This window comes from Peromyscus maniculatus, chromosome 3 (genome assembly GCF_049852395.1).
Source record: "Peromyscus maniculatus bairdii isolate BWxNUB_F1_BW_parent chromosome 3, HU_Pman_BW_mat_3.1, whole genome shotgun sequence".
NCBI classification, from domain to species: Eukaryota; Metazoa; Chordata; class Mammalia; order Rodentia; family Cricetidae; genus Peromyscus; species Peromyscus maniculatus.
Genome location: NC_134854.1, coordinates 22,835,274 through 22,862,654, shown reverse-complemented (window position 1 = coordinate 22,862,654; position 27,381 = coordinate 22,835,274). Strand labels below are relative to the sequence as shown.

Here is a 27,381-nt window from a genome sequence, read left to right as displayed (position 1 = left end):
AAGACAATAGGACCCATCCATCTGCTGCATACAAGAAACACACCTTAACTTCAAAGACAGACACTACCTCCAAGTAAATGGCTGGGAAAAAGCTTTCCAAGCAAATGGACCTAAGAAACAAGCTGGTATACCTATCCTAATATCTAATAAAATAGACTTCAAACTAAAATCAATCAAAAGAGATCAGGATGGACATTACATATTTATCACAGGAAAAATCCACCAATCGAAGTCTCGATTCTAAACATTTATGCTCCAAATACAAAAGCACCCACATTCATAAAGGAAACACTACTAAAGTTTAAAACGCACATCAAACCCCACACATTAGTAGTGGGAGATTTTAACACACCACTCTCACCAAAAGATAGATCTACCAGATTGAAACTTAACAAAGAAATAAAGGACCTAACAGATGTTATGACTCAAATGGACTTAATAGATATCTACAGAACATTCCATCCTAACACAAAAGAATATACCTTCTTCTCAGCACCCCATGGAACCTTCTCAAAAACTGACCACATACTTGGCCACAAAACAAATCTCAACAGATACAAAAAAATTGGAATAACCTCCTGTATCTTATCAGACCACCATGCCTTAAACTTAGACCTCAACAACAACAAAAATTATAGAAAACACACAAACTCATGGAAACTGAATAATGCCCACCTGAAACATCAATGGGTCAAGGAAGAATAAAGAAATTAAAGATTTCCTAGAATTCAATGAAAATGAAAGTACAGCATACCCAAACTTATGGGACACTATGAAAGCAGTGCTAAGAGGAAAATTCATAGCTCTAAATGCACACATGAAGAAGATGGAGCAATCCCATACTAATGAATTAACAGCACAACTGAAAGCTCTAGAACAAAAAGAAACAAACTCACCTAGGAGAAATAGACGCCAGGAAATAATCAAATTGAGGGCTGAAATCACCGAAATAGAAAACAAGAGAACAATACAAAAAATCAATGAAACAAAGAGTTGGTTCTTTGAAAAAATCAACAAGATAGACAAACCCCTAGCCAAATTAACCAAAAGGCAAAGAGAGAGTACCCAAATTAACAAAATCAGAAATGAAAAGGGAGACATAACAACAGACAACGAGGAAATCCAGAGAATCATCAGATCATACTTCAAAAACCTGTACTCCACAAAAATGGAAAACCAGGAAGAAATGGACAATTTTCTGGATAAATACCACATACCAAAATTAAATCAAGACCAGACAAGCCATTTAAATAGACCAATAACCCCTAAAGAAATAGAAACAGTCATCAAAAGTCTCCCAACCAAAAAAAGCCCAGGACCAGATGGTTTCAGTGCAGAATTCTACCAGACTTTCAAAGAAGAACTAATACCAATACTCTTCAAAGTGTTCCACACAATAGAAACAGAAGGAACACTACCAAACTCTTTTTATGAGGCTACAATTACCCTGATACCCAAACCACACAAAGATGCAACAAAGAAAGAGAACTACAGACCAATCTCCCTCATGAACATTGATGCAAAAATACTCAACAAAATATTGGCAAATTGAATCCAAGAATACATCAAAATAATTATCCATCACGACCAAGTAGGATTCATCCCAGGGATGCAAGGATAGTTCAACATATAAAAATCAGTCAATGTAATACAGCATATAAACAAACTGAAAGAAAAAAAACACATGATCATTTCATTAGATGCTGAAAAAGCTTTTGACAAAATCCAACACCCATTCATGATAAAGGTCTTAGAAAGATCAGGAATACATGGAATATTTCTAAACATAATAAAAGCAATTTATAGCAAGTCAACAGCAAACATCAAATTAAATGGAGAGAAACTCAAAGAGATACCACTAAATTCAGAAACAAGACAAGGCTGTCCACTCTCCCCATATTTATTCAATATAGTACTTGAAGTTCTAGCTAGAGCAATAAGACAACAAAAGGAGATCAAAGGGATACAAATTGGAAAGGAAGAAGTCAAACTTTCACTATTTGCAGATGATATGATAGTATACATAAGTGACCCCAAAAACTCTACCAGGGAACTCCTATAGCTGATAAACTCCTTCAGTAAAGTGGCAGGATACAAGATCAACTCAGAAAAATCAGTAGTCCTCATATACACAAATGATAAAAGGGCTGAGAAAGAAGTCAGAGAAACATTACCCTTTACAATAGCCTCAAATAATATAAAATACTTTGGGATAACACTAACTAAACAAGTGAAGGACCTTTTTGATAAGAACTTTAAATCTCTAAAGAAAGAAATTGAAGAAGATATCAGAAAATGGAAGGATCTCCCATGCTCATGGATAGGTAGGATTAACATAGTAAAAATGTCAATCTTACCAAAAGCAATCTACAGATTCAATGAAATCCCCATCAAAATCCCAACACAATTCTTCACAGACTTGGAAAGAAAAATACTCAACTTCAGACCCAGGATAGCTTAAAGAATCCTATACAATAAAGCAACCTTTGGAGGCATCACCATCCCTAACCTCAAACTCTACTATAGAGCTATAGTAATAAAAACAGCTTGGTACTGGCATAAAACCGGACATATGGACCAATGGAATCGAATTGAAGACCTGACATTAATCCACGCACATATAAACACCTGATTTTTGACAAAGAAACCAAAACTATACAATGGAAAAAAAGAAAGTATCTTCAGCAAATGGTGCTGGCATAACTGGATGTCAATATGTAAAAGGTTACAAATAGATCCATATCTGTCATCATGCACAAAACTCAAGTCCAAGTGAATCAAAGACCTGATCATAAATCCAGTTACACTAAACTTAATAGAAAAGAAAGTAGGAAGCACTCTTGAACATATTGGCACCGGAGACCATTTCCTAAATATAATACCAACAGCACAGACCCTGAGCACAACAATTAATAAATGGGACCTCTCAAAATTGAGAAGCTTTTGCATGGCAAAAGACACAGTCAATAAGACAAAAAGACAGCCAACAGAATGGGAAAAGATCTTCACCAACCCCACATCTGACAGAGGATTGATCTCCACAGTATATAAAGAACTCAAGAAAATAGACATCAAAATACTGAACAGTCCAATTAAAAAATGGGCTAAAGAGCTAAACAGAGAATTCACAAAACAAGAATCACAAATGGCTGAAATACATTTAAAGAAATGCTCAACATCCTTAATCATGAGAGAAATGCAAATCAAAACGACTCTGAGATACCACCTTACACCTGTCAGAATGGCTACGATCAAATCACCAATGACAGTCAATGTTGGAGAGGATGTGGAGCAAAGGGAACACTCCTCCACTGTTGGTGGGAATGTAAGCTTGTACAACCACTATGGAAATCAGTATGGCAGTTTCTCAGAAAATTAGGAATCGAACTACCTCAAGACCTAGCCATCCCACTTTGGGCATATACCCAAGGAATGCTGATTCATACCATAAAGATACATGCTCAGCTATGTTCATAGCAGCACTATTTGTAATAGCCAGAACCTGGAACAACCTAGATGCCCATCAACTGAAGAATGGATGAAAAATGTGGTACATATACACAATGGAGTACTACTCAGCAGAGAAAAACAATGAAAGCATGAAATTTGCAGGCAAATGGATGGAACTAGAAAAAATCATCCTGAGTGAGGTAACCCAAACCCAGAAAGACAGTCATGGTATGTACTCACTCATAAGTGGATTCTAGATATAAAATAAAGAACAATCAGACTACAACCCACAGAACCATGGAGGCTATATATATAGCATGGAGGTCCCTAGGACGACTGTGGCTTATAATACATTTCGGTTTACTCAATTACTGAGCAAGCCTCAATGAAACATCTCACTATTAAGATAAGAATACATACTCTATCAAGATGATAATAGAAAAGTAAATAAATTAATTTTAAACAATAAAAAATAAATAAAATAGAAAAATCTGAAATATTAAACAAACAAACATTTTACTAAAGTTAAAAACAGGGAGAACTAGGGACTCACTATTCCTCTCCACATTCTACTCTTTCCCTTGTTTTATGTATTTTAAATTTTTTTTATCAGTGGATTCTGCTGGAGTTTATCAGTGGATTCTGCTGGAGGATCCGATGCAGATAAGCACTGGAGGGCTCCTGTTGCAAATCACCTTCTGGAGCAATGGAAGGATCTTTCTACTAGCACGTGGAGGAGACCTGATCTAGTGTTGGTGTGGCCCCGGAGTTTGGTTTATGTCTTTCCTCAGGACAATGAGGTTCCTCTTTGGATTCCTGAGCACTGAACGCACCCTGTGGCTGCTGCTGAAGCCCAACATGACAGAGACCTAATGGGTCATCATGAAAAAATCTACCCTTCTGATGCCAATGGAGATTGAGAGCCCAATATGGCCAGCTTTGGCAAGCATTAATGTAAGCCTAGGAACTGTAGCCATGAGATTGGATTCTCCAGAAGAGCTGCCAGCCAAAGTCATGCTCGGATCACGAAAAACGGGCCTTGGCAGTTTGTGTTCCTGGAGTTGTATCCATGTCAGTGGATGTCCACACAATCCAGAAGAGAATTTGACATTGCTGCTGCCACTGTTGCTGTTATAACAATGGTGCACACCACTGCTACTGTTTCTGGGATTACCATTTCATAATTGCTTACTACAGCTAGCACAATGGAGACCCTGGCAACAAAAGTATCTACTACAGTTAGTTCATCTTTCATTCTATTGGGCATGATAAATTTAATTCAGTAGTGATATACATCTCGATTGGCTTTGAAAATTATAAATTTATAAACTCAAGTTCCAGTTGCTTTTGGGATACTATCTTACAAGAACTCCAGCGTATAGTATGGCTCGATAAGGAAGGGAATGGCTCAGTTGCCTTTAGCCTACTGGCTATGGGTGAGATAGGACCTCTGTAGGTCTTTTCTGTATTGAACACACAGATTGCAAGCCCAGTGCCACTTTGAGATCTTTGGCAGCAATTAAGCATGCAGCTCACACACGATTGAGCCAATATCATAATGGTATTCAGAGACGGGTAATGCCTGGGGGGGGCACTCAACAACCTAAGGCAGAGCACCTGTGTGGCCTGGGCAGGCATCTCCATGACAGGTAAGGTGACCTGCTGATGTCCCATGCAACCCAAGTCAGAAGCTCATTTTTATTTTATTTTATTTTTTTTAAATTTTATTTATTTTACAATACTATTCAGTTCTACATAATAGCCACAGATTCCCTTGTTCTCTCCCTTCCTGCCCCCCTCCCCTTGCCCCCTGACCATCCCGCATTCCTACCTCCTCCAGATCAAGGTCTCCCCCGAGGACTGGGATCGACTTAATAGACTCAGTCCAGGCAGGTCCAGTCCCCTCCTCCCAGATTGAGCCAAGTGTCCCTGCAGAAGCTCATTTTTTAATAAAAGGGGGACCTGCAGGGCTCTGGCCCCCGTTTTGGGTAACTGTTGCCTTGCTTGTGGACCTTGACCTTGATATCCTCCCAACGCTAATTCCCTGCCAGGTTCCACCCTCCTGAATGCCTAAGGGAAGCTCCTTGTCTGTGTATCCTGAATAATGGGCATTAACAGCTTAGATGCAAGATTGTAAAACATCAGTAGCGAACTTCTGCCCTCCGGGGTCCTCCCATTGTGCTGTAAGCCTGTAATTAAGACCTCCTACCCCCTTCAAGAAATGACGTTTGACATTTAAAATTATATATATTATATATATATATAAAATTATATATATATATAATTATATATATATATATATATATATATATATATATATTTGAATGAATACTGCGAGTGTAATCTATGAATACCACAAATGTGATTAATACCATGAGTGTAATTTAAAAAATAAAAATAAAAGAGTAAGAGTACAAAATTTGGTAGTGGATTATTGTCTTTCTTTGAGGAGACCTACCCTCTGCTTCACCCAAGAGATTCTGGTTTGGTTTGGTTTGGTTTTAAACTGACTCAAGTACATAAACTGATTGAGAGGCCATGGCTTTGTGTTTATAATTCAGACTTGGTTCACACAATCTAGAGATTTTCTGTCTACAGAGATCAAATATGAAGTTAGTAGGTTCCCTGTTTCATTTCTAAGAACACCATATTAGACTCGGTCTGGGTAACTACACTTACTTTATCTTTGGCCATTTTTAATATCACTATTTGGCTCTGTCACTCTGGGATTCAAGTAATTCATTTTATTCAGATTTCCCAAATCAATGTTAGCTGTTCTGACTCTGAGGTCTATTCTACAGATAAGGCTTTCACAGAGTTTTTCAAGTGCATCTCTCTAAACTTATTGCTTTTAGTAATTAGTGAAAGCTATGTGTTCTCATTCTCATAATGTGAGTGGTCACTCCCAGGCTAACACACTGTTTCCCTTAGACCTTTAACCTTCCTGTTGCAATGTAGGCCTGCACCTTTAGGCCAGATCTCATATCAGGCCATGCCTCTCTGCCATTTTCCTTGGAACTGAGAGTCGAGAAGCCCTCTGTGCTGTGATAACAGCAGTCCTAAAATTATGATCCTAACCCGTATCTGGATCCACCATGCTCTTTGTCATATATGCTATGTTGAACAAAATTGAAACATTGTAGAGGGTGAACAAGCCCTTGTGCACACAGATAAGCAATGGAGAAGCCAGTCATCATTCAAAACAAAGAGCTGTTTAACCTGTTCTCCTTCTAAATCCTGGGACTGGATGTAGTTTACAACTTGATGATTCATTGCTCTCTGATGAGCCAGGCTCCACCGTATCTTCCAGAATGCATGCTTTACTTACACTAGACCCTTCTCCCCTAAAACCTTGAGCATTACTTCTAGGCTGTAGAACTCATCCCTGTGAGAGATGTCATTTGTACTTGACAACAGCCTAATTGACTTCTATGTCATCTTAGGGCCAGGCCAAATCCTGACTTCCACAGGGATTGTGTTTACTCCAGTCATTCTCCCTAGACCCTTATCTTGATCATTGTTTCTGAGTCAAGAACCCATCTTATGGATGTAGTCACGTAGACTTTGTAAGAAGCTTCAATGTAAACGTGTCTTGAGCTTTGCTGTACTCACAGGGCTGAGTTAATTGTTATCAGAAATCTCCCCCTCCCCAATTGTGCTGTACTTTAAATATGGCAAAACTATGCAAACTGATGTTAGACTCTAGAAGTCCTGGCCCAGCACTGGTGCTAAAATCAGGCTTAATCAAGTTTCATTCTTGTCTTTTCTTGGCTCATTTCTCTGCCATCTGTAAAGCCTGCAGAGAGCCTCCACACTTTTTGCCATTCCTAAAAGGTTTTTAAAAGTCAGATTTCTCCTTTGTTTCAGAGAGTGGCATGAGACCTCAAGAGGACTGCTGGAGAGTGTCTGAAGGCTGCTTTCTGAATGAGACTCCTCTTGCCTCCTCCCACCATCTCTCTTACTCCTTTCTTCCTCTCTCTCTTTCACACTTTCTGTACCCTATTCTTACTCTTAATGAAGCTCCTGTCCATGCTTTGAAGGGAAGCTGCTCCATCCCTTTAAAGGCCCATCATGTTTAAATCTCCATACATTGTATTACTTCTGTCTAATTCACCCCCTCACCTGAAGACCCAGTTACAGGCTTGAAGTTCTTTCATAATAATAAACCTCATGCATCAATGAAATTATGAGTTATGTATCAGCTTTCATTCTGAACTGACCACTGCTGTTATTTTCCACTATATTTATCACTTTTATTTATGCTACATCCTGGCATGCCCAGCCTTGCCAAGCCATTCACAAAGTTTAAAAAAATTTAAATTATTATTTTATTTTATGAGTATGGGTGTTCTGCTTGTACGTATGTTTTTGTACTACATGCATGCCTGGTGTCAGCAGATGTCAGAAAAGAGTTTCAGATCCCCTGGAACTAGAGTTACAGGAAGTTGTGAGCCCCCATATGGGTTCTGGAAATCAAACCGTGGTCTTCTGGAAGAGCAGCCACTGCTGTTAACCACTGAGCAATCCCTCCAGTTCCTAGTGACTCACAAATTTTTGCCAAGTAAAAACCATGATGATGATGATGATGATGATGATCACTATTTAATAACACTAGCAAACCTCAAAAAACCATTAGACATATTACTGATTCTGCCCACTGCCACATTGTAGTATCTCTTTTCAGAGAATCCATGTCAATAAATTCATCTCAAACCAAACTCTATCTTTCTGTCACCATTTCTCCTATTATCCACTCCTAGGTATGTCCCAGAGCTTTCTGTCTTCGTAAAATCTATTTAAAGGTATGTACTCACTCCTAAGTGAATATGAGTTGTAAAGGAGAACCATGCTACAACCCACAGACCCAGAGAGGCTAAGTAACAAAGAGGACTCAAGGCAGGGCCCTTGAGTGTTCTTTAATTCATGAATTTCACTGAGGGGAAGTAGAATAGGCATTGCCAGTGCATGGGGGAAGGGCCTGGGAGAGGGAATGGGGAAGGGAACAGGGAGATCAGGTGTGGGGAGAATGGAGGGAGAGAGAGTACTGGGAGAGACAACTGGAATCAGGGGCATCTCTGAGATGAGCTAGAAACCTAGAGCAATGAAAACTCCCAGGAATCTACAAGGGTGACTCTAGCTAAGACTCCTAAAGATGGGGGATATGGAGCCTGAACTGACCATCTCCTGTAACCAGTCAAGACTTCCAGTGAAGGGACTGGGACCCCAATCCAGCCACATAACCTTTGACCTATAATTTGTACAGCTTACAAGATGTGCTGGGGTAAAGACATCACAGAAATTGTGGGAGTGACCAACTAATGACTGGCAGAATTGGAGACCCATACCCTGAGAGGGAGTTCACCCCTGAAGGCTGGGACCCAGATGCAGAACACCCCAGAGACCTAGGACAAAACCAAACAGGACTGGCAAAAAAATCAGTGAAATGATTCCTAATGATATTCTGCTATATATATAGATTGGTGCTTAACCCAACTGTCACCAGAGAGGCTTCATTTGGCAACTGGTGGAAACATGCAGAGACCCACAGCCAAACATTAGGCAATGCTAGGGGAATCCTGCAAAAGAGGGGAAGGAAGGATTGTAGGAGCCAGTGAGGTCAAGGGAATTACAAGAAAAACTCACAAAACAAAACAAACAAACAAACAAAAAAAACAAAACCCAAAAACAGAACAAAACAAAAGAACCCACTAACCTGGGCTCATAGGAGCTCACAGAGATTGATCTGACAACTAGGGGAGCCTGCATGGGACTGGTCTAAGCCCTCTACATATATGCTACAGTCATGTAACTTGGTCTTCATGTGAGACCCCTAATAGTGAGAGCAGGGGCTGTCTCTGACTCGGTTACCAGGTTTTGAGACCCAATTCCCCTACTGAATTGCCTCATCCAGCCTTAATAAAAGAGGAGTATCCTAGTCTCACTGCAACTTGATATACCATGCTGGCTGATATCCATGGGAGGCCTGTCTGTATCTGAAGAGAAACAGTGGATGGGAAGTGGATGGAGTATGAGACGGGGAAGGGGAGAGGGGAGAAACTGGGAAGAGGGGAGGGAGGGGAAACTTTGATTGGGATGTAAAAACAACAATAAAAATCTATTAAAAGACATTGGACTGTGGTGTGAAAAAAATCACAGAATGTAAACCCAAACAAGATAAATTCATTGCCAAGGAAACATTCTTTCATGATTCTAGATTTAATGCCCTGGCCCAGATATAACATCTCAAAATATGTCAAGATTATGGAGCTGCCTTAGAAGAATATTTAAAAAGTGATCACAAGACTTAGAGAGGAGAATAATTTATAATAGACATATTTTATCCCCCCGGAAATTCCACTACTGACTTATTTTTCCTGACAACTCCTCAGAGGATATTCTACAGCAATTTAAGAAGCTCAGGAATGGCTGTTTGGTGAAGGCCAATGTCAGTTGTAGGAGATACAGGCATAGAACTAGGCTAGGTAGGGCTAATAGTGTTTTAGAATGGCAGTGTCCAAAGGACAGCATTTAAATGAGAAAGCTGTGTAGAACAAGAGTGAATCACAAGAGCAGACTGACTAGGACAAGCTTGTGGTTGTCTAGGGTTCTAGTGTGTTTCTAGAAATAAGATGCATACAAATCTATAACTATACAAAATATATACAATACAAAAAATATAGCCTGACCCACTTGGTTAAAAAGATTAAAAGTAAGATAGAAGTCATTGGACAGTAATAATGCTATAACTATTGTCAAAATCTAAACTAGTTAATAGATCCAGATTCCATGCCCCAGCAAATAAATATGATTAGTCTTAGGGCCATAGGAGAGGGAGGGTAGTGGAGCGCCAGTGTCAGTCCATCTTACAGTCAAGATCAATTCACAAACTCACATTGGTTATTTCTCCTGTTCTTAAGCAATTGTGACAGGCTCACAATATTCTTACTTGATTTCACCACTTATGGGACCAGAGCCACTAGTAGATAGGACTGAGTAGAAGTTTCTGGAAGCTGAGTAGATGTGTTATAACCAGTATTGCCAATGCAATAAATAAGAAGTAATTCTCCTTTCTGAAGAGATGCAGAAGTTAGGATTCCTTTCAAAAACTCTGAGGAAGAATAAGTTGTTATGCTTAAAGTATTTCCATTCAAACCACCTGCACAGCTACTTCAAAAATAGATGAGTCAATCATGTGGTAGTGGGCTACTGTCACCTTAATGAAATGGCAGTCTTAGTCACAGCTGCTGTGCCAGATTTGGTATTGGCACTGAAACGGCTAAAGCATTTAGTTAAACTTCTATCACTAATGACAACCCAAACCAGTTTACTTTAATACTGGGGTGAGATCATAAAAGCCCACAGAGGTTTTTATGCATTATAATTAAGAGATTCATTATATCTCTTAATACAGTCTAAAAGGATCTAGATCATGTTAATATTCCACAGGACATCGTATTTGTCAACTCTTTGGTTTACTTACTAAGTTAGATACATGCCAACGTGCTAGATGATATATAACACAAATCCAACCTCACATCAGTGGAGCGTTTAGAAACCTTATGACCTGTGAAATCCAGGATTTAAAGAGCTCTGTAGAGCCAAACAATCTGCTTTGCTACTGGAGCAGACCTCATGATACACATGGTGGATGCAAATGCTGTGTATGTTCCCAGAAATGAGGCATGTTGACAATTTTTCGGGATTCTGGAGTAGGAACAGGACTTTTGTACAAAAAACTACTTGTTTGATAAAGACTAGAACAGAAGAAACCTAGGTGCCTAACCATGCGGAGTGAGTGATAATATGTTTAGAGTGTCCTAACACAGACAAGATGGTCCCTATTTTAGTATGTGTGCTGTTAGAGAAAGCACAGGGCAGAATATTATCAGACCCAATGAGTCATGAGAACAATCAGATGAAATGGCAGTCTGTAAAATAATGCGATGATGTGTCCACATCACATCTGAACAAGTCCAGAGGTCACAAGCAATGTCAATAATGGGTGGCATGGAGTTCCACATAGCCTAGTTCAGTTGCATTGTTGCTTTTCTCTCAAAGTATTTTTATGGCATCACAGATATTCTTTATGACTAAATGAGACATGAGATTGTAACTCAGACTAGGTTCATAAATGAGTCAACTCAGTATGTTGACATTAACAGAAAACAAACACTTACTGTAGAAGAGCCATACTTAACAATAATCTTGACAAAAATGATGAAGAAAAATCTTTCCAGTGATAGAGTACTGACACTAATCATTCATTCATATGTAGGACTAAGTTGTTCAAAATATGAATATTCATAAGACCTTGAGCCATAGTCTTTGGTGGGGGCGCAAAATGGAAATACTGGAAACAAAGACATTTAGGGAAAATGCATACACAGAGAGTTTTGGGAATGATTTCCTACTGTGAGGATCCCTTTACCTTGTGTTATATATGTCACGGAACATCTCCTAAGAAAAGGTGTGGAAACTGGGGAGATGGTCTAGCCTGGAAAGTGTCTGCCAAGGAAGAGTGAGGACCTTAGCTCTGAGCCCCAGCATACACACACAAAAGCTGGACGCAGCAGCATGCTTTGATTCAACATTGGCCTGGATTTCTTACAAGGTCATTTAGATGAGAAGGTATGTAGGTTGGGAAATTAAAAGTAGAATTATTAACATGATTCAAACTAATATGATTGTTGAGAGATAATAGTGATCCAGATCAGTGTGGTGGTGGAGATGCAGAGAAGCTGCATCTGAGAGGTGAAAAGCAAAACCAACAGTGTTGGAGGATGAATGCAGGGGTCACATGAAGACAAAGGAGTCTTAGACTTTTCATATTTGGGTTGTATAGTTTGATGCCTGGTGAGGTCATTTATAGAACTGGAAAGGAACACTGAAAGAATACATTTGGAAGGGAAATAAGTTAACATGTGGCTTCAGAGACTGAGATGCCTTAAAGAAGTGAAGTCTTTAGTACAGTGTGTGTGTGTGTGTGTGTGTGTGTGTGTGTGTGTGTGTGTGTGTGTGTGTGTGTGTGTTGCAGGGTGTTTTCCTGGAACCCAGAGAAATGCACTGGGTATGAGATTAGAGTTTAAGGTTTATTTGCAAATAGTAACTGAAAGCATTTATATGGAGAAGTTACCTAGAAAAAGATTAAAGCACTAAGGGGTCTAAAGAGATGGCTCATCAGTTCAGAGCACTTGTTCCTCTTGCAGAAGACCTATGTTTGGTCCCCAGCACTGACATGGTAGCTAACAATAATCTCTAACTCCAGTTACAGAGGATACAGTGCTATCTTCTGGGTTTTGTGGGCACTATGTAAGCATGTGGTACACTTACATACATGTACACAAACCACCCATACATATAATATCAAATAAATAGATCTTAAAACAAAGGAAAAGAAGAGTGCCTGAGACTTAGCTGAATATTTTATGGCCAATGAGAGGAAGGTGAACAAAGGTAGAGCTGAGAACAGACAGGAGGGGCACGGCTGTGAGTGTTGACTGCTTCTGAGGTCTGATCAATACTGGACATCAGCCCATAAATTTTGTTCATTTAGCTTTTAATATACTCATGTTATTTGTGGATTTCTGAGACAGAGTGTGGAGCTGAGACTGAAGCTGAACTTCGGATGCCCCTGCCTTCACCTCCGAGTGTTGGGATTCTAAGTGTATGCCACCACACTCAGCTTATCTGGTTGGTGGGGATTAAACCCAGGATATTCATGCTAGGTGTGCTAGCTAGTTTTATGTCAACGTGACACAAGCTAGAGTCATCAGAAGAAGGAGCCTCAGTTGAGGAAATGCCTCCATGAGATCCAGCTGTAAGGCATTTTTTCATTTAGTGATCAATGGGAGTGGGCCCAGACCATGGTGGATGGTGACATCCCTGGGCTGGTGGTCCTGGTTTCTATAAGGAGCAGGCTGAACAAGTCATGAGGAGCAAGCCAGTAAGCAGCACCCCTCCATGGCCTCTGCATCAGCTCCTGCCTTCAGGTTCCTGCCCTGCTTGAGTTCCTGCCCTCACTGCTTTTGAAGATGAACTATTAAATGGGACTGTGAGTGACATAAACCCTTTCCTCCCCAAGTTGTCTTTGGTCATGTTGTTTCATTACAGCAATTGTAACCCTAACTAAGGATTACACTAGGCAAGCATTATACCAACTAAACCACACACCTGACCAGCCCATATATTTATCAACATGGAGATTGACTGTGACTGTCCAGAAAGCTGTGTTGATAGAGTGATGGAGCCATGTTCCACACAAGAATGAATCTAAGGTTGAGTAGAAGGTGTGAAAATTGTGGCATTAAATAGAGAAGACTAAGATGTTCAACCATGATATAAGCTGTAATAGGATTATAGTTTGCCAGAAGTGTGGGAGATGGAGATTTGAATGAGGAACTCTTTATATTTTATTTAAAATACCATCCACTACAGTTTGTTTTGAAGGCAATGGCAAACTGTGAGTTGAGAGGAGAGGTTACTTATACAACAAGAAGAAAAGGAATTATGGGTAGTGAAAAGTTCTTGTTAGGTAACAGGGCAGAATTCAAAGCTGAGGTACAGCCATCAGTCCCATCTATGACAATGCAAGAGACAATAATCAGAAATGAGATACAAAGCACAATGTTTTATTTGAAGAAAATGGAATTTCTATCTGGGGGTTTGTGTTTTCCTTTTCTTTTTTCTATTTTTTATTATTTAAACAATTTTAAATGTAAATATATTTTGATTGTATTCTTTCCCTCCCTCAAGTTTTTCCAGATGCTCTCCTCCTACCCACCCAAGTTTAAATTCTTTCTGAAAAAATAAACCAAAACAAAAACTCAATACAACAACAAAAATCCCTAAAACCTAGAAAATAAAATACAATCCCCCCAAAAGACCAAACTGTAACCAAATAAACACACACACACACACACACACACACACACACACACACACACACTCACACAACTCTGGAGTTCATTATTTGTTGGTCAACTATTGAACATGAAGCCTGTCCTGGAGTGGTTGATATACTCATTGTTATTCTGTTGGAGAAAACTGATATTCCCCACTTCCAGTAGGTATAAATGACAGTTTAGTTGTTAGTATTTACCTTAGTGGCTAGGTTTTCATTATTCATTAATTCATTTTATTTTAAATATAACAAAATAAAATATAGTAAGATGAAAAAAAAAGCTATCACATCGAAATTGAAGAAAGACAAACCAAGAGAAGGGAAAGAGCCCAATAGAAGACACAAGAATCACAGACCCACTTGTTCACATGCTCAGGAATCCCATAAAAACACTGAAGTGGAAGCCATACTATAAACACAGCGGACCTGGTGCAGAGCCACGCGGACCCTGTCTGCCTCAGCCTCTGTGAGTTCATATGAACTCTGCTCAGTTGATTTAGAGGGCTTGTTCTTCTGGTGTTCCCCATTCCCACTGGTTCTTACACTCTCTCTGCCTTCTTTTCTATAGGGTTCCCTGAGTTCTGAGGGGAGTAAGTTGATGGAGACATCCCATTTAGGGCTGAGTGTTACAAGGTCAATCATTCTCTGCATAGTATCTGGCTGTGGGTCTCTGTGTTTTTACCCTTTTGCTGCAGGAGGAAGCTTCTCTGAAGATGGCTGAGCAAGGCACCTGACCTATGAGTACAGCAGAAAGTCATTAGGAGCCATTTTATCCCTACATCTTTTCCTTTTTCTTCTTTTTTTCCATTCCTTTTTCTCTTTTCCTTCTTCCCTCCCTCTCTCCCTCCTTCCTTCTCCTTTTCTCTCTTCCTTCTTTTTTCTTTCTTCCTTTTTTTTTTTAAAAAGAACATTTATGTTTGTCTGCACTATCTAGTTTCAAGTTCTTCATTGCCCAAACAAAGTTGGGTATGGGTTCCATCTTGTGCAGTTGGCCTTAAGTCAAATCAGTTATTGGTTGGTTACTCCCACAAACATCTTACAGGTAGTACACTGTTTTAGACAAAGGGTTTGTGGCTGGCTTGGTGTCCCCATTTCTCTTCTGATAATATGCAGAGTACATTTCTCTAACAAAGACACTGGAACACAAAAGTGAAGACTCGATACAGAAATCAGCCACATTCAATGGGTTGAGTAGGATCTTTCTTTGCAATGGGGCTTTGTGGTCAGTTTGTGGAGAGCAACATATACTCTTGGCAACTGCTTGGATTGTTTGGGGATTCCTGTGGGGCACCTTTGGTCAATAATTCTGTCAGATGAAACCCAAACTTGTTACTGGAAGCTTCATTTGGTGACAAGAGATGGCCAGCTGGGACTCTGTCTCCCCCTTTATTTGGTGATTTCATTTAAATGGCCTTCATGTATATACACATATATATTTTAGGAGGTGCTGTGGGATGTTCTGTATGTTAAATGTGTTGCTCTGATTGATTAATAAATAAAACACTGATTGGCCAGTAGCAGGAAGTATAGGCAGGACAAGGAGAGAGGAGAATTCGGGGAAGTGGAAGGCTGAGGCAGAGAGACATTGCCAGCCACAGTCATGAGAAGATGCTAAGATACCAGTAAGCCACAAGCCACGTGGCAACTTATAGATTAATAGAAATGGGTTAATTTAAGATATAAGAACTAGATAACAAGAAGTCTGCCATGGCCATACAGTTTGTAAGCAATATAAGTCTCTGTGTGTTTACTTGGTTGGGTCTGAGCGACTGGGGGACTGGCGGGTGAGAGAGATTTGTCCTGACCATGGGCCAGGCAGGGCCAGGAAAACTCTAGCTACAAGGAGGTTTCTACTGTATTTCGTTCCCATACTAATCATAAAATGCTCCTTAATTTTAGCTGTATCTCCCCATCGTTGCTGCTCTCTTCGTAATCTTCAGAAACTGGAAACAAGCTGTTGGAAGGCTCTGTTGCTTAAGGTTGCAGTTCACCATGTCCAGATAGCTTTCTGAGCTCAACATAATACAGAGGACCCCCTTTGCAGCAGGGCTCTCTCCTGACCCTATTTGGATAGTGTCTCTAGGCCCCGGCGGCCTATTTGGAAGCTGTCCCTGAGCCTGGATGCCAGATGTAAGTGTGACCTTTGACACGGTTCCCTACAAATGCCTCCCCTCTGCTGTGCATATGATAATTAGGCATGTACTCCAGCTGTATGGCAGGACCACACTGCCAAATGTAAATTAGGTGGTGCCCCAGACACTGTCCCCATCTGTTACTGGGGGGTTGGGGCCCTTTTGGGGAGGGTCACCACTCAGCTCCCAAATAAATCACCCACAGAGGCTTATTCTTACTTACGAATGCCCGGCCTTACCTTGGCTTGTTTCTAGCCAGCTTTACTTAAATTATCCCATCTCTCTTTTGCCTCTGGGCTTTTTCAAGTCTCTTAACTCTGTAAATCTTATTCTTACTTGGTGGCTTGCTGTGTAGCTGGGTGGCTGGCCCCTGGAGTCCTCCTCCTTCTCTGGTTCCTTGTTGATCTCCCCTCCCAGATTTCTCCTTCTGTATATTCTCTCTGCCTGCCAGCCCCACCTATCCTTTCTCCTGCCTTGCTATTGGCAGTTCAGATCTTTATTAAATCATCAGGTGTTTTAGACAGGCACAGTGACACAGCTTCACAGAGTTAAACAAATGCAACATAAACAGAAGTAACACATCTTAAAATAATATTCTATAACACCCCTCCTATATATGCCCATTACTCTGAAATAGAGCTGCACTGTAATACTGAGGCAGACTCCTGGAAGGCTATTTCCATTGTACTCACAGGCTGTACAAAGCCCTGCAAGCTGCCTCTGCTTCCTTTGTTCTCTTGGATTGGTAGCCAATGGACCACAAAGAAAAGGGAGACCCCACAACAATGTGGATGTATCTCAACAGAAGAATGGATAAAGAAAACATGGTACATTTACACAATGGAATATTACTCAGATATTTAAAAAAAATGACACCATAAAATATGCAGGCAAATGAACAGAACTAGAAAAAACGATATCCTGAATGAGATATCCCAGACCCAAAAAGACAAATATAGTATGTATTCACTTACATGTGGATATTAGCATTTGAATCAATGATAACCAAGCTGTAGTCCATAGAAACACAGAGGTTGGTATAGAGTAAGGAACTAGAAGGCACAGGTGGGTCTTGTTAGGAACTGGAAAGAGAATAGATTGTTATGGGTGGATGCGGGGCAGTCTGGAATGGGAGGGTCAAGTGAGGAGAGGTTAGGGAGAAGGTGTTGGGGGAGGGAATATGGGGCAAGGTTTGTGTTTCTTTGTAAAGGACTTTATATCATTTATCTTGGCTGGAAAATGTGTCAAGCACTACAGTCTCTCCAAGTACATCCAGAGAGTCTACTTTCTAGGTTCGCATTCATGTAGTTTTGAGGGTTATGAATCATATTATTTTGAGGTGCTATTGTGTGTTGTAGAATTATATGGTGATTTTGGCTTTGGAAGTTTATGAAAGACCTAACATCTTTCTATAAGGAGAAAAATTAGAGATTTCAACTGAATGGATTTTCTTTCTTATAATAAATTTCAAGGAGGTTATGTCATGTTTCATAATTAGTCATTTGTTCTAAATAATACTGTACTAAATGTTTTTATACCTTCATCATTTTCTAGACATTCAATAACTGGGACAAAGAGTCTAAATATCTTCAGATTTTGTACCATCAAATTACCTTCCTGAATTTTGTCCAGATCATGGAATTAAAGCCAAAAGGCAAAATATAATCAAGTGATGAAGTCATTAATTTTACACCAGGAGACATCACAATATTTATAATTGGCCTCACACAGACACTTTCCAAATTGGGACCCTAGGTGGCACTAAAAGATTAAGGAATATGAGCATTTGGCACTCAGGTTTAAAAAGTATTTAAAAGTATGTCTCAGACACTCTTTTAAAGTAGGTAAGCCATCAGCTGTAATAGAGAAAGATGTTTTTAACATTATATCTAATCTTGGTTATACTGTAGCTCTTTTCAAGAAAGAAGCACATGGGTCATGAGTCAGAAAGGTAAGCCACTCCCATCTGGTCATAAAGCTTAGCACTATGACACTGGCCATGAATTTCTGTGACATACTTAACTTGGAAAATTGCTCTGATTTAGCTTGAAATGAAAATTGGAGAATAGCTTCCATTTTGTAACCTTTTTCAACAATAATACCAGAAAAAAAATAAACTTTAATTGACACTGAAGTATACTTTTTTTTTTTTTTTTTTTTTTTGGTTTTTCGAGACAAGGTTTCTCTGTGTAGTTTTGTGCCTTTCCTGGAACTCGCTTTGGAGACCAGGCTGGCCTCGAACTCACAGAGATCCACCTGCCTCTGCCTCCCAAGTGCTGGGATTAAAGGCGTGCACCACCACTGCCCAGCTGAAGTATACATTTTTATGGGCAGAGTATAATAACATTATGTGTATGTAATACATAATGATCAAGTCAGGGAAATTAGCATATCCATCTTAGAGTGCTATCATTTCCCTGTACTGGGGATTTTTGAACTCTGCATAAAATTGTCACAAATTAACTAAAAATCATAAAATGTGAATCTTGAGTACTTGCCACTTACAGTAAAGTTTTTTGGTTTTGTCTTTGTGTTTTTTAGATGCAGAAGTCAAAGGAGTTGGGTATACTCATTAAAACTGGTTTACACTAGTTTAAACAAATTCCATTGCTTCAGAAACCCTTCAGACCTTGCCCCCTACCACCACACACACACTTCTTCTGGGCCTTCAAATATAAATAAATCCCCATCATTAATATTATTGAAACAGTTCTGTATTAGAGACAGGAGCTGAGTGAAATCCTGCCTGTTCAATTCTAGAAATGGAAAGACCACCTTACCTTACCTTTGTCTGCAGAAGAGAAGTTTCTGATTTGCTTCACAGCCATAAAAATATCATGGGAATGTAATAAAAATGTGTGTAAATGTTGATACAAATGAACAAATGCATGTATGTATGTGCACAGAATTAAATACGTGCCAGCAGAGACATACATACTCTTTCACAAAAGCATAATTCTGGAAAAGTCCATCACTTTTGTTTCTTTTCATACAGTAGAAGTCTTTGGACCCTCAGACAAATTAGCACTTGATATAAATCTAGATAGCTGAGAAGCTCTGGGGACCTCTGTCAGTAAACTTACTGCTCCAGAAGATGCAACTATAACTACGTAAAACAGCGCATTCTGGAAACGGCTGGCAGGAGCTGAGAGTGGAGCACACATTGTTCACTAGTTGATGACACCCTATGGTTCCCTGGCCTCCAAGAACCTCAGTTCTTCATTTATAAGTAGGGACAATTCTACAAACCATTATAAGGCTTAAAAGAGAAGACATTTTCAGTACTTGGCAGAGTTTGTTCGATATTGCCCACCAAATTGCAACAATAAGTCAATTAAATACATTCATGAAAAGTCTTTGTGTTTTGTGTTCCACTCAGTGTAGTTCAAGACTGTTCAGTGCAATTTCAAGTCATAAGACACAAGACTCCCCAATACTTTATACTGTTCACCAACCCCTTTGAAACCCTGGAATTGCTACAGTATCTCAAGCCTAGTTTTTCTTATGGAAGCCTTTTCATTCCAAGTTTCTCTTTTCCTTTCTACAGCCCAGTGGGACAGATAGCTACTGCATTAAAGCCAACTGTATACACTTTGGCGAAGATCAAATATTCTGGATTTCAGCTGAGAGCTTTGTTTTAAATGTCTATGATCAGCTACTGAATCTTCCTGGTTACACAGCTCAGAATTCTTTTTGAGATCCTTCAGATTTGAGGATCACTGACCCTGACCTGTGCCTGACTCTGAGTCACCACTCAATGCAAATGCCACCCATTTACACTCTTAGACTTTCACCTTTCAAGGACTCAGCTTAGATCACAGAGAAAAAAAAATGAAAACACTATGTAAGCCAGGAGAAATGAAACCAGGACAAAGGGAAGAGAAGGAGGAATGAGATAAGAAAAATGTAGAGACAACAAAAAGAATGTAGATGAAGAGGAACACACACACACACACACACACACACACACACACACACACACACACACACATACGCGCGCGCGCGCGGTGTGTGCTTTATAATGCCAAATATTCATTTTACACTTTAATTTATATATTCATAACAAAGCGCTTTAAAATTGATTTATTCTTTGGTGATTTCATATAGGAATAAAATGTATTTGGATAATATCCGCTTTTCTCCCACCTCCAACTCCTTCCAGACTCTGCTTCCACACCCCCTCCAAATCTCATGTCTCCCTGCCACTCTGCCTCACTTCCCTCCCTTCTCTTCCCCCGTTATAACCCACTGTGTCCAATTACTCCTGTCCATATGTGCATGGGTGTTCAGCACCACCCACTGGAGTGTAGTCCTATCACAGACTACATCACTTGAGAAAACTGGCTCCTCTTAGCACCCATCAGCTGCCCATAACACCTCAGTTGGGGTGGGGGCTTGTGAAGTCCTCCCCTCTCCATTCTGGAGTGTTTAGCGTCAGCACAATTTTCTGTAAAATCAAACTGAAAAGTGGTTAAGCTTCCTCCCTGTGGCTCCTTTATTATTCCTAGTGTTAGTTATGGAATATTTTCTGTGTATATAGAAATAAAAGTTTTAATTCACACATGGACTCAACATAAAACTGATCCATGGCATTGTTTTTTTTTTCCCCACATTTTTATAATCAAATTTGTCTCTTACCTTTTACTAGCTGGAGTTACTTGGCTTTATTTAATTAGACTAAATTAAATTAAATCCCCAGTTGATATCACTTTGCTTTGGTCTCTAATTTCCTTCCTTTAAACATATATGTTTGAGAATGAGAAAATTATTGGGAGAAGTGTTTAGTAGAGGATATCTGGCAGTGGTTATTTATGTGTAACGATCTGATGGTGTTTACAGTGACTGGTGCTGTCTAGTGATGAGGAGGGTCCCAGGTTCTGTGTTAGCTCTTCTATGAGAAAGCAAACCCTTTACATCCAGTTCCTGATTCAGCTCCTGAAGCAGAGGCTGTAATTTGGGTAGAAGATTTGAACCATGCAGCATCTGCTTGCTGAGAAGACACTGATAGTTTTAAAAAAGAAATGTAGTCACAGGCTACGGGACTTTGAGGAATCCCAGAGCATGTGTGGTCTGCTCATATTTCCCAATCAAATTAGATAAGCACCAAAAAGTATGTGGGTTTACATGTACATTTATGCTGTGATGAGGATAATATAATTTATAGGTTTGTAATCTTACAACTGATACATTGTTTTTAAATAACTTTATATATTGTAAAATAGGGAGAAATAGACATGTGACTATGACTCCAAGGAAGCGTTGTAGCTTCAATATGATGACACGTTGTCTTGGACGTTTCTGGAGAAGCTGCACAGCAAAGGTAGATAGTCTCAAAGAATGAACAGGCTTTTCCAGATGGAAAAGGAGACAAAAGAGACTTTCTCATGTACGGTCATGATACAATTTATCACTCAAATTGGAACCCTTCTGGTAGTGGAGGTTTGAAGTGCAGGTGCGTTAAGCTTCTCTGTTGGAGCAGCAGGAGGATGATAGGCAATTTCCTCCACAGTGTGGGAAACTAGGCTAAGGTCAGAGGTTATTTGATGGACAAGGCTTCAAGCAAAAATGTTTGTGAGCATCCATTTCTGATTGCCTGGCAGGTCAGCCTCTATTACCATGGGCTTTTTTTGTTTTGTTTTTGTTTTGAAATAGAGAATCAGGATTTCTAACTGTCAATATTTCTCAATGTGGAAAAATAATAGTCACAACGAAAGCAATTATATAATATACATATATTCATTAGACTAATAAAATTTCACTAAAAAAAGAATTGTCTGAGAAAGTGGCTTTGGGAGGCCAGCAAAAACACAGGGACCTTATTTTCCCTAATTACTTGTGGCTACGCATTACCAGAATCTGTATCCCTCCCTGATCTCACTCCACGTTTCCTTCCAAGCTTCTCTCCTGCTCATTTAACTATGACTTCTTAACCTATCCTCATTCACTTTGATTCCTGTAGTTCATTTTTTTCAAGGGCCCTTAGTGCTTCCTTATAACTTGGTTTCCACCTCATCTTCTGATGTGTTTATTCCCTTTCCTTGTTTCCATAAAGGCCTCCATTTTATCTATTGTTCTCCCCCCAACCCTGGCCATGTGCTCCTGGGGATGTTGGCTTTCTCTTCATCTCCAAGGACTAAATTCTGAGTGTTATTTTAAGCAAATTTGTCCCATTCCTTTGCCAACAGTTGCTTTGGGGAAAGACATGTAACTAGTTTGGTCAAGAAAACAAATACTGAGCTGGGTGGTGGTGGCGGCGCACGCCTTTAATCTCAGCACTCAGGAGGCAGAGACAGGTGGATCTCTGTGAGTTTGAGGCCAGCCTGGTCTACAAAGTAAGTTCCAGGACAGGCTCCAAAGCTACACAGAGAAACCCTGTCTCAAAAAATAACAACAAAAAACAAACAAACAAAAAACCAACAACAACAACAAAAAAACCAAATACTGAAATTCCAGCAGAGGCTGCAGGGAACAGTTTCCTCATACCCAAGAAAATAACACAGAGAAAGGCTTAGCATGCCAGTGCCATTGTAATGAGTGTTTAGGGCAATTACAGGATATTAGTTTCTTCTCATTGGTCCTTGCCTTGACTATGCCTCGCCTTACTTCTCGTCACTATGATATTGTTGACAGTTGCTCAGATGGAACCACAATGCTACTTGTCATCAAGACTTTACCCTTGAGGGCTGGAGAGATGGCTCAGTCGTTAAGAGCACTGACTGAACTCTGGAGGTCCTGTGTTCTATTCCCAGTGACCACATAGTGACTCACAACCATCTGTAATGAGGTAATGAGATTTGGTGCCCTCTTCTGGCCTGCAAGGGCACATGCAGGCAGAAGACTGTATACATAATAAATAAATAAATCTTAAAAAAAAAAAAAAGACTTTACCCAAGCAGTTTTCTCTCCCTCAAGTTCTTCCCTCACATGTTTTCACCTGGCTGATTCTTGGTCCTTGGAGGTTCAGCTCAGCTTTCTTCAGGAATGTATGTTTGAATCCTCTGGACTCCATCTGATGTACTCACAGAAGCTTCTGGGGTGTGCTCTGTGCTATTCCATCATAGTTAGTGTGCCGTGTTGTATGTTGTGCACTCCTAGTGTTATTATCAAACACCCTGCCTATTTCTCTAATTGATTATAAATTCTTAGAAGGTAAAGAGTGGACCAAAGTCGATCCTTCTCTGTCTTTTGGCACATTGAAGATAGTTAACAGAATATTACCAGCATAATTGAGCTTAAATTTCTCACCATATTTATTTTCCAAGTACTGGATTTATGTGCTTGTATAAATTTCCAAATTACCCCTCCACATGTTCCTTGTGTTGCATCTGCCTGCCATACTTTCTCATCGTATATTACAAATAGTGCTTCATATCACATGTTCTAAAGCTGATCAACTCTTCTTTAACTGTGATACCATATATACTGTGAGAAATTTTCCTGGGTTGCTTGCCTTGATGTTCTCACATACTGCTACAGCCATATTTAGAGCACAGCATTGTAATGAACTCTTTATATTACTGACCCATGACATAACTACAGTAAGGTGACAAGGACTTCAATAGATGTGTAATGAGAGCATAAGAAAGTACCTGGTCAGCTTGGAGCCATCTGCATGAAAGATTCCCTGTGAGGAAAAATTATTGTTCCTGGTGGTGTGGTGCAGGCTTTTGCGCATACATATAAGCAGGTATTATACCAATGAATCACAACCCCAGTCTACTGTGGGATAAATTAAAACTAGGCAGAGACCTTTTATTTTCTGCATGTTTTGAGAGCAAAACTGAGGCCCAGGGTATCTGAGTCTCAGTTTTATTATCCATAAAGTCTGGTGACCACAGATTTGTAACTTACAAAATAGTAAACGTTATTTTATAAGTAATGAAAATAACATATATAGGTCCAATCACACTTTCAAAATGCCACTTAAAGAACAAACAACTTGAATAGGGTCTTGGTGAACTGTAAGGAAAAAACAGCTCTCAAAGTTATTAAGTGACCTTGGGAGTCAAAGGAGCTTGGTTATTGGAAACAAGGTAATTTATTTGTCTCCTACAGATGGCATTTTTATTAAACATACAGAAGAGAGGGCATGCAATTCAGCTCAGTGAAGTTCAAAAGGTACTTATTGTGTGGGTTCTAAAATGTGTATGTCAGGAAAGAGGCCACAGGGGACTCTCAGAAGGGCAGGCCTGCGGTCTGGTCGCTGAAGCCCTAGCTCCTGAGACAATTGCTTATGTTAGATGTGAAGAGAGCGTCCGCTGGGAATTTTTTCAGGCATGAAAACAATCTATCAGTTTACCCTCTGTCAAGAGAAAGCCCTTGGGCTGTCATCTTTCCTGGGAACATATTGAAATGTGAAAGTTCTTAGACATAAACAAATAAACAAGTGAGTAAACTGTTTTCTGGAAACCCAATTGGATTCCAAGCTAATACAGTTCTCAAGGAAAGGCTGACAGTAGATACATTGCTTTGTGCTCTGCTTCTGGATGCCACCTCCAGAGAATCACGTGGTGTCTAGGAAAGGACCGTTGCCCCAGGCTTGGAGCCAGACAGCGAAGTTAGTTACAACATCAGCCCCGTCGCTCGTTGTTATTAGGGAATCACTGAAGCCTCACGGTCTCAGTTTCTCTCATTGTAAAGTGAACATACTTGTTTTAGTCTACAGGTTTGTTGTGTTCTCTGTGAAGAACGAGGACATTAGGTATGCGAAAGTGCTTACAGATGTCAAGGTAAAGGGACTGAGGGTACGGCTGAGTGGCAGAGCATCCCCCTCGCATGTACAAGGTCTGGATTTTATTTCCAGCACTGGGCTAAAAGAAAAGAAATCAAGGCTAAGTCCATAGTCACAATACACAGTGTGTTTATAACACGAGAAGAAGAGTGGGTAAGAGACTTAAACCCACAGCTAACTCCTATGTCTTTGCCTTTGTTTTCTTATTGTCTCATGAAACTAAAACATATTTATGCACATGTGAATGTGAACTATAAGTGAATACAAAGAATGACATGAATAAGCATGATTATATACAATAATGTAGAAGCAGAAAATAAATAAAAACTGGGAGAAAACAGTAAAAATAGCTACCCATCTGCTCAGTATTTACTGTGTTGTCACTCAAATTTTATTATTGTAACAAACTTTTGAAGGGATATAATCTCCCGGGATGAAGGCTCATGTGGACCTGTTTTCTGAGACTGTGCCAATTTAATTGAAACTCCTTATTCACATGGAAATACAAACAGAAAACCAAGGAAAACTGTATTTTACGTGTTTCTGATTTTTGCTTGAAATCCACCCATAGGTTGTGCTGTTTGAAAATAATAAGCACTGAGGTCAGGATTCTTTTCCAAATGATCAGTGGTAACATAAGCTAAAATCCAGCAAGAGCTAAGATTGTGTTTAGTAATAAGAAGGGAACTTTAGGCTGTTTTTTAAAGATTAATTTGTTAATTACGTGAACATCTGGGTTTTGGTTCATCACTTCCCTTGGAAACCTTGATTAATTTATGAGATTTTCATCCCCATTTACTAAAAAAGCAGCGAGTCGTCGTCCGGCGTTCCACACCAATGAAGGCAAAAGTTAATTGGATTCGAGATTTTTTCCTATTTCTCCCTCCAGCAGTTCCTTGCTGCTGCTCTGAGTGGAACCAGGCGCTAAGGGATTCTGTCTGTGTGTGTGAGAGAGATACAGAACTGAGAGGAATTACAAGTGATTGGAAAGTGAGTTTGAAAAAAATATTATTTGATATTTCCTTTGGTTTGGGTGAGAAAATCTCGAAAGAAGAACAAAAAAGCTAACTTCGGGACTAGTAAACATGTTTTCTTGGTGCATGCTTGAAAAAAAAAATGATTTGATTTGGGAATCATGTGTATGCATTACAAGAAAGGGCTGTTTAAGATTTTCTGTGGATTAAAGTGTTTAGGGTTTGGAAAGAGGAAGTCAGAGATGCCCAGAGCTCACAATCTGCCCTCCTAGTGAGAGATGTATCAGCAGATAAAGCCCCCAGCCCCGCCCCCCAGGAAAAGGGGCAGGAGACTGAGAAAGGGGAGGTAGCTAGAGCTGAGGCAGTTAGCTGATTGCCAATATGGACAACTGCCCGTGGCACTTAACAAAGCACAGGCAGCTGAGATGGCCATTAGGAGAGACACACCTGCATTTGTGTCTTGATCTTGGTGGCATAAAGCAATAGTCACCCAAGAAGGGGAATTCAGTACACCACTTACAACCTCACTTCTGCCTTTCTCCTGCCTCCCCTCGAATCTCTCACCTGGTTCTCTCCACAACATTAGTTTTTGAGTTACATTTGACCTTGTAATCTACACGTTTATATGAACTATTAGATACCTTTTCTGGGGCTTGATGGAGTGTGTTACACATACGAATAATGTTGGGAAATTCTGAGAGGTTGTTTCTGGAAGGTAAGACAGGAATTTTAATTGTGTGAGGGCCAGTGTTCTGCATACCCAGATGTATGACTATGTTTATGGTGACCATGAATTCATTTTCTAATCAGATAGGGTAGTTCATGTTTTTACTAAGCACAGAAGAAAGGATTTGTGGTAACAAGGACTGACTTTTTCATCAGAAAGATCTGTAAATGTGGCAGAGCTAGAAGACAGAGAAGAGCTGTGAGATTCAGTTCTGATTTTACTTTTTCCATATGCCTTTATGAAAATATAAGACAGGAAAAGCATAGTGGTTTACTTCAAATATTTAAAAAAAGAAATTACATTAAAATGTTCTTTTTCTGCATAAAGTAGCCAACCATGAGAGAATAGGTTTTGATTTTTAATAATTTTCCATTTTATTTGCACAATGGAAAATAAGAATAAAAAAATCTTAACTCTTCAATCTGACTTTAAAATAAGACCTTACAATCTAAAGAATCAAGGCTATG

The 27,381-nt window shown here is 39.7% G+C and overlaps 1 pseudogene; it reads right to left on the bottom strand.

Annotated features, from left to right (window-relative positions):
* LOC102919831 (hsc70-interacting protein pseudogene) overlaps positions 1-19,646 on the bottom strand; it is a 29,727-nt pseudogene extending 10,081 nt beyond the window's left edge.
* Positions 19,647-27,381: the final 7,735 nt, after the last annotated feature.